Raw genomic sequence first — 13,491 nt, 5'->3', positions numbered from 1 at the left:
AGTCATGCCCCGAGGATTAGGCACATCGCTAAACCTCGTTAAATCGTTTTCGTTTGTGTATTTTCTTTTATGGTGGTTATACTTCTGCGTACATCGGTTAGTAGATCCGTTTGGGTCTAGAACTAACCGTGCACTCTACCATATAAGGCGGTGCTGCCCTCTATCATGCTAGTCTTCTGGGTTGAGTTAGGCCCAAGGCCTTTGTATGTTGTGGGCTCCGGTGGGCCTAAGCCTAAAGGGTGCTGGCTCGTGGGTATAGCAAGCCGGACTGGTATCCGCTACGCACTCTAACAAGTGGTATCAGAGCCATTGATCGAAAAATTTGGAAAATCTCAAGGGTCACATGGTGATGGGGAGCCCGTTAATGTCTTGGAGCTCACAGGGTTGTGTGTGATATAGAGCGTTGGACTCGAGGCCTGGAGAACGTCTTCCGGAGATCACATGGGTTGTGTGATGTGAAGAGTTGGGCCCGATGTGTGACGGGAGAGATTGATAGGTTTAGTCCCACATCGGTAATTGATGGTGGGGGAGCACAACATATCAGGCGGGGCAACCCTCACCCATCAGGCTAGTCTATTGCATTGAGTTAGGCCCAAGGCCTTGGTATGTTTTGAGCTCCGGTGGACCCGGGCATGAAGGGTGTCGGCTCGTGGGTATAGCGAGCTGGGCCGGGTTCCGCTGTGCACTCTAACACATGCCCTAAGAAAACAAATCAACATTATATGATTCCAAAAATGCTTATCATATACGAACTAATCATAGATCAGTTGGTTGGGTTTCTTGTGGTGAAATATGGCCACCCAGGTTCAAGTCCCCGACTTGGCACGTGTGCTTGCATTTTTCTGGATTTATTCCAGGATTTAACGGCGCTATGCTTTGAGTGGTAGATGACGTTCCTGTCGACAGCGAGGCGTCTGTGGTGACTTATGCTCGCATTTTTCTGGATTTATTCCAGGATTTAACAGCGCTATGCATTGAGCGGTAGGTGACGTCCCCGTCGACAGCGAGGCGCCTGTGGTGACTTCGTGAATTTCGAAATTTGCTGGCTCAGTCCTTCAAAGATGCTCATAGGGGTAGGGTTTGCGTACGTGTGTTCATATGGGTGGGTGTGCGTGCGTGTTGTGGGCGTCATCGTTGTACTGTGTAATTCTAAAAAAAAATCTTATCATATTCATTGTAAGATAAGCTTTTTATTTCTATTCTATGCTAAGCATCTCCAATCAACGACATTTTTTTGTTTAACACATTATCAACTCTTTTATTTGATCATATTTCTATTTAAACACCATGTTGATCTTTCTCCATATTGACTATAATGATCAAATGCACAAAATTTTTATGAGTTGTGAGTACAAATAAAATAAAATAAGTAATTATGAATTTAATTGGACTGCAGAAGTGAGTAAAAATATGGGGAAATATGGCTCAATTTCTCGCGTCTGCAATCAACTTCTTTTTTAGTTTAATACATTATCAACTCTTTTTTTTTATCAAAATAACTATTTCTATTTATTTGCTTGTTGACTAATAATCTCGAGCACAAAATCGACACCACTACTTGTTCCATTGCCGACTATGATGCAAGTTCAAAGTGCAAAAGGAAAATAATTAACTATAACATAAATTATACTACAAAAGTGAAATGAATTTGGATGTAGGCTCGATTGGTAGACCATCATGATAAGCTTTCTTTTCCATTTGTAAATATATACAAAGGTTTAGGTTTGAATTCCATGCATCTCCAATCTGATTTTTTTGTTTAATACATTATAAACTCTTCCATAGATCATCAAAAGAACTATTCTAATTAATCACCATGTAGACCTTTTTTCAAATTGACTAACGATCAAGTGTACAAAATTGAGGCCACTTGTTCCATTATCGACTCTTATATATGAGTAAGGAGTGCAAGTAAAAAAAATAATTATAGTGAAAAGTTATATACAAATTGGGGATGTAACTCAAGTGGTGGCGGAGTAATATTTTTTTAGATGAAAGAAGAATTATATTAGATTATATCTGAATATATCAACTAATCATCTAAATTGTACCGATGCATTATATAGCTCCAAATCTCAAATCTAAACATGTATGATGAATTTTGTGGATGACCGCACAGGCAAACACTTGGCAAAAGGCCATGCCCAATGAACGACGGCCAACATTACTACTGGCGATGTTGAGAACTTCTTCTTTCTGCCATCGAAGAATAAGACAGACTGATCTAAAACTTGTTCTCCCTGGTCCTTCATTATTCTCCCTGGTCCTTCATCATGGTTAGATCTAACCATAACAAAACGGAGAAGAGACTAAAGAAAATTATTACATGGCGGCGACATTATCTACGCCTTGATGTTGCTGTTCGGAAAGCCAAGTCTCCATGCCATCATGCCGAGGAAGATGCTGACGCCATTGTCGCCCTCATCTTCAACAGAGCTGCCATGGAGAAAACAAATCCACCCTACCCCTCGCCGTTGCCGGGGAGAAGGAGGAGGAGATAAATCCCTAGAACTAAGAAAACTTGGCATGGTGTAACACCCTAAAGTTTGCATGATTTTAAAATAGGAGAATTTGAATTATTATGCCTTTTTGTGAGCATTTAAATTTAGAAAATAATAACCTAGTTAAAGTTAAAACCCAATATAAGGTCTACATACATGTTTGTGCGTTCATGCTGATGCATATTTATTTTGTGATGCTTTGGTTTGATTGAAATTTGCAAAAGAATTTCAATTTGATTTGAATTTGGATTTTAAAATGTGTTGAAGAAAAAAAGAAATGAATTTTTCCTCACTCTGCCTACTTTCTCGGCTTTTGGCCACTGGCCTGCTTAGCCTGGCCCTCTCCCTTACCCCTCTCTCCCTCGCAGCCCAGCTCACTCGGCCCACACCGGCGCGCAGTCCCGCGTGCGAAGCCACGCACCCACCTCCCTCTCGCGCCATCTCTGGTCGTTGGCCCCGTACCTCTTCGCTCGCTGACAAGTGGGCCACCCATGCCATTCTCATCTTCTTCCTCTCATCGCCAACAAAGACTCTGCCATTGTCGTGTCCGTCGCGCCCCCGACTTCGTCGTCTGGCGTGCGCCCTAAGCAACTCAGGGGCCATAAATAGCGCCCTGAGCCGCGCCCCAATCCCTACCCCAACCCTAGTGCCGCTGCCGCCTCTGCCCAGAGCTCGCAAGTGCGTCGAACCCTAGCTCGCTGCCATTGCATGCGTCCCCGTCGCCTCGCCGCTCTATTGTCAGTCTAAGCTGCTCCCTGGCCTTCACACCTTGGTAAGGAAGCCCCGGTACCCCACTTTTGCCCTCTCTTCCTCCTCTATCCGCACGCTGTCGCTGAACCAACACCGGATGCCAAATCGAGCTCACCACCGTATTCTTTCATCTTCTGCTTCAACCGGTATCCCCATTGAGTTTGTGAGCTCGAGATCTATCTCCCCATGCCATCCGATGAAGCAACCGAGCCCGAAATCGCCGTTTTGGTGAACTCCGACGAGGGCTCGGCCATGGAACCGCCGCCGAGGTCACTATTCCGGCCGGCAGTTTCCCCTCTCCCTTCCTCCTTCTAATTTTAGCCGTCCGTTTCAGATCCAAAGCCCTAGATTAGCCAGTAACCCTTCGTGTGGCTTAATTGCATAAGAGCCCCTCGGATTTTTGATATAGAACCCGTTGTCCCTGCAGTTTTGCTAAAGACCCCCTGCCTTTTTATGAAATAATACCCACAGTCCCTGGCCTGAATTCAAAATCTGATTTTATTTATTTTAAATCAAAATTGAGTTCTATTTATTTACAAAAATGCCACTGATCTTGTTTTAGCCATAAAATCTCCGTTTTAACTCCGATTTGACCCGTTCAAGCTCCATTAGATTCGTAATTACGTAATCTACATGTTCAAGCTACTGTTAAATATATTTTCAACTTTTAAAATTCAAGAGATTCGTTTTACAAACTTTTCATCTTGATTTTATGTTTGGTGTACTATTCTAATTTAGATCTATTGTTTGCTTCGTGTATGATTGCATGGATGCTTGTGTGGTGCTTTATGATCATGTCCAGTCGGTGAGCTTTACGTGTTGATCAAGAAGGAGTTCCATTGAAGGTTTGGACTAGAAGAAGGATCTAAGTCTAAGGCAAGTATAGCATGGGATCTTCCTTATTGTCCTATACACCTTTAATCATTTAATTCATGCTGCATGTGTCTACCTTGACTACCACTAAGGATATCATAGTCTTTTATACTTGTACCTTGATACCTATGGGTTTATGCATTGGGTAGTATGATGCTAGTGCTCAACCAAAACCATGATCTTGTAACTTGACTAATGGTATATGCAATAAACACTAAAAGATGTTTTTAGCAACATGGAATCAGGGGGCTTGAGCATTGGGCTGTTTTATGGTGCTCTAGATTCCTCTCCCTAAGGACTTATCTGTAAGCGAACATCCAGGACTTACAGTACAACTGTGAGGGATACATGGCTCTAGCTTTAGATCAGTATGAGGACCTTTTCTAGCTTGTTAGTGGTTACCTTTATGGCAGAAGAGGGGCTCCAACAAGTATGATCTCGGCCTGCCAAGAGGATGCACTTTGGTTTCTTGGTATTTTGTTAGTCACTCCTTGGAGGGGGGTTCATGCTTATTGATGGGGAAACCTTAGTGACCCTAACTTGTTAGACGAACCTTTGAAAGGCTTTATAGTGAACCCTACCGACCTTCCTAGGTAGTGGGTCAAGAGGCTGATCACCTCGGGCAAAAGGGTAAATCATGACTCATAGTGAAAGTGTACAACCTCTGCAGAGTGTAAAACTGTTATAACAGCCGTGCTCATGGTCATGAGCGACCTTGGAACCCTTACAAACTAGATGATGAACACTGATGATACTGATGATAAAGATGCTCACTAATGATTACTATTTATGCTATTCATTATTCATGTTTACCTGATCATATGTTTATATGGGCTTGTGATAAACTTGTTGCTACTCCTATGCTAAAATTGTGACAATTAAAAGCTAATCGCAGTTGAACCAGTGTCAGCCTTTTGAGCCTGATGAACTCCATGTTATATTTGTTGAGTACGACATGTACTTACGCTTGCTTTATTTTTCAATTATTTGGATAAAAATCCTATATGGGTTCCAGATTGCTAGAGTTTGGAGGAATTAGGCTTGTGGTCAACCAGTCAGTTGTCCCTGTGGAATTGGAGTCTTCACCCAAAGATCGGAGTTGTCTTTCCGCTGTTTGCTGTTTAAGGTTATATCCTTTATACTAAGTACGCTATATATTGAGCATTGTCTATTGATATTACCCTTATTTGTAGCTATATGTGAGATTTAACTTCCTGGGCTCACATATGGTGTGTATCTGGTTTTGTTCTTGAAAACCGGTTGCTACAAAGTGGTTTCAGAGCAATGCTGACTGTAGAACACAAGCCTAGTAGAAACTGGTCGTTCTAATATTTAGAAGTTGCTACAAAAACCCTTGCTCTATGAACCTTGATATTTTCTTCTCTACTATATCTCTACACTTGCTATTTATCTCTACCTTGGTGCTTATTTTAAAGTCCTTGTTCTCATCTCCACTCCTTCGTTTGATATGATTTTAGAACTAGTCCTCACCACATTCTTGCGTATTCTGAAGATGAGTCTTAGGATTGTTACCCCTAGTACAATGAGGACAATAGTATCACAAGTTGAGTCAATGATTGAATTGTGCACCTTTAGTGCTTTGTTGAATTGTCATTATATTTCTGCTTATTTTGAATCTTTGTAATGATTGCAATGATCTTGTTGGGTGTTCCCACAATTTTATTTAGTTTATAGGCCTAAGGTATAAGGATTAATGAAATAAATAGTAGGGTTTTAGTTTCTGTTATTTCCTCTATCTTGTCTTTCGGATCAACAGGTCTTTATCGGCTTATATATCTATTCTTGGAGGACCAAAAATCATGAGAAAAATTCTAGACAATAGTAGACTTCAATATCTTTCTGTGACCATAAGAACCGCCCTCATATATGTTTTGGTTATGGAGTTATGAAAATCACAAGACGATGCAACCGCGCTGTCTAAAATCTGGAGTAGTTTCTGTTATGCACTGTTTTCGACTGCCTGAACTATAGAATTTGGAAAAGTGTTCTATAAGGAACTTATGGAGAATTTGATAATCTTTCCAACAGTATAAGCTACAAGTTCATTGGATTAATTGAATGAGAGTTACAGTTGTTTTACTACGTTGTTATTTTTCTGCTCGTGAGGAATTCCAGGTTTCTTGTTCTTGCCCTACACGAGAGTATCATTGGGATGTCAGAACGTCCTGATACTAGTTAACTCATCTGGAAGGAGGTGCAAGCTATACTTTGGTGTCTCCTATTTTATCTTTTCTTAAGGGGGGTAGCCAAGTTGAAGGATTTGCAAGATGAAGTATCACACGTTCTAGTTTGCGCAGCGGAAGCGTGGTGGGCCCATAACCCGCAGGTCCTAGGATCTAAACCTTTGGAGGGGATCAATAAGATAGATGATCACGCCTATGCAAACTATCCAACTAAGAAGGGTCCAAATACTCAAGGTGCCATAAGAAGTTCAGTTATGGTCTCTAGCTCTCACTTGGAAGAATCGGTTAATCTGATAAGAAAGGTGTTACCTAGAGGATGTATATCACTTAAGGGCTTCATCATCCAAAGTAAGTATCATTTGCTCGGTTGATAAGTTATTGGATCATCTATGAGGAATTGATGCATTGATCAATATGGCCCTGCAACTTGAGCTATCCTCAGCTAGGAGTCCAATCTTCAACATACCTAGGACAAGTAGGTGTTGATGACATAGGAATGAGATATTTAATAACTATAGATGGTTCTATGGAGTCTCAGGAAATACCAATGATATACTAAGCATGACAAGAAGGTTTGGGATTGAAGAAAGTTAATGATGTGATTGGAATCCACTCGAGAATGTAAGAGAGAACTTAGAGTTTTCAATGAGGTTTAAGGGAGGTTTATCCAAGATCATCAAGATATTGGTAGAGCTACCGAAGAAGCTTTTAAGTTAGTTTGGATCAAGAAACCTCAGGTAAGTGTTTGAAGGAGTAAAAAAAGAGAGGTTGGAGTAAAACCTATGTATTAGCTTTGTTAGATCAGGATAAGAGCTTTATATCCACTAGGATGCACCCTGTCAAGGTGTGGGATGTGTCCTTATGCAAGAAGAAAAAGTAGAGGCATATGCAAGAAAACCTGAGATAGAACATCTAATGTATGATCTGGAGTTATCCATTGTGGAGCATGAGGTACTATCTACTTGGGCATGATAAGTGACATCTATGAGGATCATAAGAATCAAAGGAACATCTTCACAAAGTTGGTTTTGAGCATATTACATCATTGTTGGATTGAAGTAATTAAGGTTTTATGACTTGCAAAAGTGCACTTTGGTTTCTTGGTATTTTGTTAGTCACTCCTTTGAGGGGGTTCATGCTTATTGATGGGGAAACCTTAGCGGCCCTACCTTGTTAGACGAACCTTTGAAAGGCTTCATAGTGAACCCTGCCGACCTTCCTAGGTAGTGGGTCAAGAGGCTGATCACCTCAGGTGAAAGGGTAAATCACGACGCACAGTGAAAGTGTACAACATCTGCCGAGTGTAAAACTGTTATAACAGTCGTGCTCATGGTCACGAGCGGCCTTGAAATCCTTACGGAATAGATGATGAACACTGATGATACTGATGATAAAGATGCTCACTAGTGATTATTGTTTATGCTATTCATTATTCATGTTTACCTGATCATGTGTTTATATGGGCTTGTGATAAACTTGTTGCTACTCCTATGCTAAAATTGTGATAATTAAAAGCTAATCGCAGTTGAACCAGTGTTAGCCTTTTAAGCCTCATGAACCCCATGTTATATTAGTTGAGTACGACATGTACTTAGGCTTGCTTTATTTTTTAATTATTTGGATAAAAATCCCGGATGGGTACCAGATTGCTAGAGTTTGGAGGAATTAGGCTTGTGGTCAACCAGTCAGTTGTCCCTGTGGAATTAGAGTCTTCACCTGAAGATCGGAGTTGTCTTTCCGCTGTTTGCTGTTTAAGGTTATATCCTTTATACTAAGTACGTTATATATTGAGCATTGTCTATTGATATTACCCTTATTTGTAGCTATATGTGAGATTTTACTTCCTGGGCTCACATATAGTGTGTATCTGATTTTGTTCTTCAAAACCGGGTGCTACACATGGAGAGACCCTAACCCTAATAGACTTAATCTACTCGAAAACTTAATAAAACGATGGATCCCCACTCCCTCCATCCTCCGGCGAGATGCCGGAGGGGGAATGGAGATTAGCGGTGGTGGAAGTAGGGGCGACGGCGGCAGCTTTCGAGCAAGTCGCTAGGCGATCCGCTCATTATCTTTCTTGTAACCATGGTGGCAGAGTATTAAGATAACCCTTCTAAAGGTTCAGGGGTTCAATTCTCACCTCCAATCAGCAAGGCGTGCACACATGACATCATCAAGAAGGACATTGCTGGGCTTTAAGTCACAATGGATCACAGGGGGCACACAATGGTTGTGTAGATAATCCAAAGCGGAAGCTACATCCATTGCTATTGTTATTCTGGTGCTCAAACTCAATGGGCTTCTCAACCCATACCTGTTCAAATTAGGATAGAGCCAGCTCTCTAGGCTTCCATTAAGCATATATTCAAGAATAAGAGCTTTGAATGGATGTCCTGATGGATCAAATGTTGAGCATGCAGTAATCACCCTTACAAGATTGCGATGACGAGTGTTCCTCAGCGCTTCACACTCAGCAACGAAGCTCTTTGGTGCGCCAAGTTGATCGAGTTTGAAAACCTTGATAGCAACTATATCTTCTTCGAGCCCTGGTCTACCTTTGTAGACTGATGCAGATTTTCCAGAACCAATCAAGTTGGCCAATGAGAAATCATTTGTTGCCATGACTAAATCAGCATATGAGAACTTCCTCAACTCCTTGCAAGGTGGACGAGATTCTTGTTTAACTTTCTTTCTCTTCTTCGAGAGAACGACGACAAAGCACGAGAAGATGGCCAAGGAAAGAGCAGTAAATCCTGCTATCTTCAGAATACCGTAGGCTTTTCTCTTTTTTGATCTCACTTCACTGCAAAGTGGAAGCTGTGGCAAGTGGATACTGCTGGCACACAACTTGTTACCTTCAATGAACACAACCTCTCCTATTCTCTGAAATATCCCACCAGTCGGTACCAGTCCTTCGAGGTTGTTGAACGACAAATTGAGAAGCATCATAGAGCTGAAAAGCTCAAAGAACTCAGGAACTTCACCAGACAAGTAATTTCGAGAAAGATCCATCTCACTGATGCCTCTCAAACTAATGAAAGATTCAGGGATTTTCCCATGTAGAAGGTTCCCTTCCATGTGGAGGGACCCCAAGTGCACGCAGGATCCTAGAGCGGAGGGGATTGTTCCACTCAGTTGGTTATTGGAAATATTCAGCACGTCGAGGTTTCCAGATTGTTCCACTCCTTCGGTATGCTACCAGTGAAGCCATTACAGGAGAGGTTAAGAGTTTCCAGATTTTTACAGTATCCTAAAGCTCTTGGGATCAAGTCACTGAAATTATTTTCTTGTAAATAGAGCTCACTCAGTTTGTTGAGGTTACCAATGGATGATGGAACCTGTCCAGAAAGTTTGTTTTGGGATAAGCTAAGGACAAACAAGTTTGGAAGGTTTCCAATGGAGTCAGGGAGGTTTCCAGCAAGTAAATTATTTTCCATGTATAGAATGGTAAGGTTTGTAAGGTGCTCTATCTCTGGTGGTATGGTTCCAGATATCTGATTTTCTGTTAACAATAATACTTGTAAACTTCTTGGAAGGTTCCCAGTGGAAACAGGTAATTCTCCTTTAAGGATGTTCCTGTCTAGGTTTAATAGAACCAACTGGCTGCAATTTGCCAATGAGGACAAGAATGACCAGTCTCCGGCTTCTAGCTGATTCATCCCAAGATTCAGTTCAGTTAAGCTGGACAGGTTCCCAAAAGAAGGAATAGTACCTTGGAATGAATTGTCACGGAGGTCCAACACCTGAATATTTGTTGCATTGCCTAGTGAAGCAGGGATCTGACCTTGGAAATGATTTCCTTGCAGAATCAGTGTTTGGATGTTTGGAAGGGTAAAACCTATGTCATATGGAATTTGGCCACTGAGTCTGTTGGTGCCGACGGCGAGGTATGTAAGTGTTGTTTTGTGGTAAAGAGAGGCTGGAACAGTCCCTGAAAGGTTGTTGAAAGTCAGGTCCAATTGTTCAAGGCTTGGAATCATGCCTAAACTCGATGGAATGGCTCCTTGGAAGTTGTTTTGTGAAAGCAAGAGACAAGTAAGATTTGAAAAATTTCCTAGAGAGGAAGGTATGCTACCTGAGAGATTGTTATTGGATAGGATCAGGGTATCTAGTGGTGACAAGATATGCACTAGTGGTGGCACAGACCCAACAAAGGTATTGCCTCCAAGGCCTAGGACTTCAATCGATGAGCTGTTAAAAAGAGCGGAAGGAATCTCCCCACTGAGATGGTTGTTTGTTAGATCTAGGAATTCAAGCGATGAACTGTTTGCAAGGAAAGCTGGGATGCCTCCTGTCAGCGTGTTGTTGGCGACAAGTAGAGCTGAAAGGCTGGAGAGTGTACCCAGCCCATCTGGGATTCTGCCATGTAGCTTGTTGTTGCTCAGGATGATCTCCTGCAGTTGTGAAGTTTTATTGCTCACCAGACTTGAGGGGATCTCACCTTCAAGGAGATTGGTTGAAAGATCGATGAACTGGAGGCGGGAGGAGGATAGAGTGCTTGGTATCATGCCCATGAGATGGTTGTAGCTGAGGTTCAAATAGAAGAGGCGATTCAGGCTGCCGAGCTCTGGCGGGATGTGCCCGTTCAGCTGGTTGTTTGGAAGGTGGATAGCCCTAAGGAAAGTGAGGCTGCCAACACATGGCGGTATCTGGCCACTGAGGTTGGCCGAATCGAAATCCAGGATGGTGACACGAGATGCGTGCCTCTTGCCGCAGGTGACACCAGGCCAGCTGCAGTACTGCACTGACGAGTCATTGCTCCATGAAGCCATGGCTCCGGCGGTGTCGGAGTCGGAGAGGTGGAGCTTGAGGCAAAGCAGGGCCTGGAGATCAGTATCATCGGATGTCGTGCTGTGAAGTGTAGCAGGAGCTGAAGAAGATGCAGTTGAGAATGAGAGGAAGCAGGATGTGCATGCAAATGCAAGCAAGATGGTGACCACAAGCACAGGGAAACCAGGGATGGCGGCCATCTACACGGCGGCGTTGCTGCTGCTGCTGGTGTTTCTACTTTGGATTGCAAACTTTGAGTTGTGGTGCTTGTGAAGCTAACGTGTGTGCATATTTATTACAGAGCTAGCACACTACCACCTTAGGAGTTAGCACGATAAAAGTTCCAGGAACGGGAGAATGAGTAGTGCTTATTTTTCAGTCACACAAAGTGGTCAAACTTGGACATGGTTTGTAACACGTCAATAGACCTGCGCACTACCGCCACTACGGCCATGTATGTTCAGTTGCACTATGTACACTGCTGCGGGAAGATATTTCTTTACATGCAAACCGGCCACCACTTCAAGAAGACAAAAAAAAGGAGAGAGTGGTTTCTAAGATAAGAGGACATGTCTCCCATTCGAAATTGTTTGAAAAATTTTAACAAATGAATGGAGCTACTCGTTCTACTTGATTGAATAAAGTACTACAAATTTAAGTAAACTATAACAGCTGTTTCGTTCTACTTGTGCAAACTTTGAGTTTTCTTTTACAACAATAAACTTTGAGTTGTGGTGCTAACGTGTGTGTATATTTATGGAGCTAGCGCACTCTCACCTTGTTAGCACGACCTCTAAAATTTTTCAGGAACGGGAGAATGGCTAATGCTTATTTCAGTCATACAAAGTGGACAAAGTTGGACATCGTTCGTAACGGCAATGGACCTGCCCACTACGGTCTACGGCTATGGCCCAAAATATACTTTTGAACCGTTTTAGGGAACTTTTGTAGCTATATGCCTACGTCGATGATGCATATTTTTCGATAATGGAAGATTGTATTAATTTTCAAGAACAATACATCGATGTGATACAAAGTCTTAAAAAAGTCTTCTGGCCTCTGCTTGATTAATATCGATGATGCATATATAACCTCTTTTAGCTAGCGATGCAAAAATGTTCTCTATGGTGAAGTAAATCCTGATTGTACATCAGTATATTCATTTCAGTTATATATATGCTCACTACTTCATAATTGTTTTTTAGCAACACAACCATTTTAGGGCATGGACGGGTGAATTTCTAGCCGCCTCTACGGAAGCCTCCATCAGATCCCACTGACGAAGCTGTCTCTAGAAATACAATTTCAGATGTGGCTGGAAATTCGGCCTCCCCAAAGCCTCCCACAGAGATACCCCATCCCACACACCAGGCGCTACCACCCCTCTCTCTTCCGTTCTTTCTCCACTACTGGAGGCCGCGGCTTTGCCGAGTGTTTTTACACTCGGCAAAGAGCCCTTTGCACTCGGCAAAGGCTTTGCCGAGTGTAGCACTCGGCAAAGTCCGCTCGGCAAAAATTTTCTCGGCAAAGGGTCTTTGCCGAGTGCTTTTTATCGGGGCACTCGGCAAAATAAAAAACAATTTTGCCGAGTGCTTGGGCGGCACTCGGCAAAATATTTTCGGCCGTTCCACATCGGCCGTTAACGGTTATTTTGCCGAGGGCCTGACCCAACACTCGGCAAAAAAAAAATTTATTTTTTTTAAAAATTACTTTGCCGAGTGCCCAAGTCCAGGCACTCGGCAAAGTTTTTTAATTATTTTTTTTAAAAAAATTACTTTGCCGAGTGCCCCTGTCCAGGCACCCGGCAAATTTTTATTTATTTTTTTAAAAAAAATACTTTGCCGAGTGCCCCAGCCCAGGCACTCGGCAAAGAATTTTTGGATTTTTTAAAAAAAATCCTTGCCGAGTGCCCCTGCCCAGGCACTCGGCAAAGTTTTTTTATTTTTTTCTAAAAAAAACTTTGCTAAGTGCCCCTGCCCAGACACTCGGCAAAGTTTTTTTATTTTTTTAAAAAAAATACTTTGCCGAGTGCCCCAGCCCATGCACTCAACAAAGAATTTCTGGATTTTTTTTTGGAAAAAACTTTGCCGAGTGCCTTGCCCATGGCACTCGGCAAAGACCCCGAGAATTGTATTTTTTTTTTACATTCCATTGTAACAGACAATATATATATATATATATATATATATATATATATATATATACATACATCAATCATCACATCTATATCACCAACATGCATTATATATCACAAGCACACGCATATTTAATAAATCCATCGAAAATCCATCACAAATGCACCAAAGTTCAACATCACAAGTTTATTATTACAAGTTCAACATCACAAAGTTCAACATCTCTACTGCGGCGACGGAAACTGCAGGTGTGGC

The 13,491-nt window shown here is 42.1% G+C and overlaps 1 pseudogene; it reads right to left on the bottom strand.

Annotated features, from left to right (window-relative positions):
* Positions 1 to 7,985: 7,985 nt before the first annotated feature.
* Positions 7,986 to 11,392, bottom strand: LOC136508916 (probable LRR receptor-like serine/threonine-protein kinase At3g47570; annotated as a pseudogene).
* Positions 11,393 to 13,491: the final 2,099 nt, after the last annotated feature.

Source organism: Miscanthus floridulus, chromosome 15 (genome assembly GCF_019320115.1).
Source record: "Miscanthus floridulus cultivar M001 chromosome 15, ASM1932011v1, whole genome shotgun sequence".
NCBI classification, from domain to species: Eukaryota; Viridiplantae; Streptophyta; class Magnoliopsida; order Poales; family Poaceae; genus Miscanthus; species Miscanthus floridulus.
Note: the sequence above shows the minus strand (reverse complement) of the source record. Positions and strands in the feature narration are given on the sequence as shown.